This window comes from Myotis brandtii, unplaced genomic scaffold, assembly GCF_000412655.1.
Source record: "Myotis brandtii unplaced genomic scaffold, ASM41265v1 scaffold221, whole genome shotgun sequence".
Lineage (NCBI taxonomy): Eukaryota > Metazoa > Chordata > Mammalia > Chiroptera > Vespertilionidae > Myotis > Myotis brandtii.
The window spans coordinates 270070-272245 of NW_005358287.1; the positions used below are offsets into that span (position 1 = coordinate 270070).

At 50.6% G+C, this 2176-nt stretch overlaps 1 protein-coding gene across 1 annotated transcript in view; it reads right to left on the reverse strand.

Moving 5' to 3' along the window:
- Window positions 1-2176, reverse strand: part of FAM171B (family with sequence similarity 171, member B) — a 25466-nt gene that overhangs the window by 6603 nt on the left and 16687 nt on the right. The window lies entirely within an intron of this gene.

Sequence of the window (2176 nt, forward strand, 5' to 3'; positions counted from 1 at the left end):
AAAAAAGGGGACATATGTAATACTTTCAACAATAAAGAATTATTTAAAATATAAATAAATAGCCCTGGCCAGTTTGGCTCAGTGGATAGAGCGTCAGCCTGTGGACTGAAGGGTCCCGGGTTCAGTTTGGGTCAAGGGCACATGCCTGGGTTGCAGGCTTGATCCCCAGTAGGGGGCGTGCAGGAGGCAGCCGATCCATGATTCTCTCTCATCATTGATGTTTCTATCCCTCTCTCCCTCTCCTTTCCTCTCTGAAATCAATAAAAATTACATATATATTTTAAAAAATAATAACATAAAATAAAAATAAATAAATAATATAAAAATACCCAAAAAAAGAGGTATACCTCTTCCCTACAAAGCCCAAGTGCTCCTCAGGCTGTCTTTGTTAGACATGAAATGGCATGGTGTTCGCTAAGCTGAAGGGTTACATTAAATATTAACTGTTCTTTCTCATCAATATTTCACTCTAGTTGCAAACCAGGATGGGATGAGGCCGGACAGCTGGCAAGGCCGCGTGATATTTTGCATCGTGAGGAAGGTATACCTCTTCCCTACAAAGCCCAAGTGCTCCTCAGGCTGTCTTTGTTAGACATGAAATGGCATGGTGTTCGCTAAGCTGAAGGGTTACATTAAATATTAACTGTTCTTTCTCATCAATATTTCACTCTAGTTGCAAACCAGGATGGGATGAGGCCGGACAGCTGGCAAGGCCGCGTGATATTTTGCATCGTGAGGACAAAGGCAACCCCCTCTAATTTCTGAATAATAATGTCGTCAGCACTGAGGTCAGAACCCACACGGAGAGAACAGCCCGTGGACCGACATGGTTCAGGGCTCACAGCTCTCCTACGCGAAGACCAAATTCAGCTTCACTTAAGAAAAAGTCTTGCATGGTTTTATTGACCAATGTCACCCCAATAAATTCAATTTTTAAAAAAGTCTTGTTCCTTGCACAGTTTAAAATGCGAAGACTGTCAATAAAACAATGAACGTTAAAACCTTTTTTTTAATTTCAGAAAAACTGTGAGAGTCTTCACATGAACAGATGCCATGAGGAGTGCGAGGACAGGAGCCGCAGAGAAAGGTGTGTGAATGTCACCACATCCCAGTGGGCGTGTGCGTCCCGGTCGGCGTGTGCGTCCCCGTAGGCGTGTGCGCTGGGACGGTCCTGCTGGCCTGGGGCCTGGGACAGCCGCCTCCCAGCCCGGAGCCAGGCACTCCCAGGATTAACTCTCTGACCCACGATTAGATGGAGGGATGGCCTGGGCACTCAACTTTCACTCCCCCCAAACTTCCCGGAAGTGCACTGAAGGTTTTGCTTTGCTTTGTTTTTGGAGATTGCAAACCACAAGCTACAGGAGGAGGAGGAGTTGGGAGACAAGAGCAGAGGCTGAAGGCCAGGAAGTTGCCTTGGCAACACTGGCTGCAGGGAAGCCCCGAGGCAACTGGATTTATGCCAGCCCCACCCCAAGGCCAGGGGCAGCAGCCCTGGTGCAGCCAGGGCACCTGCAGCCGGCTAGAGGACTTCTCTTTATTTAAGAAGACTTAGCCCGGCCGGCTGGCTCAGTGGTTGAATGTCGGCCTGTGAACCAGGAGGTCACGGTTTGATTCCGTGGTCAGGGCACATGCCCGGGGTTGTGAGCTCGACCCCCAGTGTGGGGCCTGCAGGAGGCAGCTGATCCATGATCCTCTCTCATCATTGATGTTTCTCTCTCTCTTTCCCTCCCCCTTCCTCTCTGAGATTAATAAAAATATTTTTAAAAAAATAAATAAAACGTTTTTAAAAAAGAAGACTTAATGGCTAAAACATGCAGTGCTTGAGTCTTTTGAGAGAGCTGCACAACGCACAGGTACCCGCCGGATTTCCTTAGGTGCACGTGGTGTCATTGGACGCCTTGTTCCATCCAGAAACCTGAGAGGCCCCTTCCTCCCGGATCTGACAGAGCACGCCTTCTGGGCCGTCCTCGGGTCCCATCCACCTCTGCCCGCCCACACGGCCCATCTCCCCGGGTGTCGCCTGCCTTACCTGGGGAGCAGCCTGGGACACGCTTATCCGCAGCCCTTCCTCCCCCGAGGGCTGTGCTCAGGGCCCAGGCCCGGGCCCCCACAGTCTCCCTCCCGGGAGGCAGGAGCGTGTGAGGACAGGGCGGCAGAGCCAGTGACGGCGTCGGGT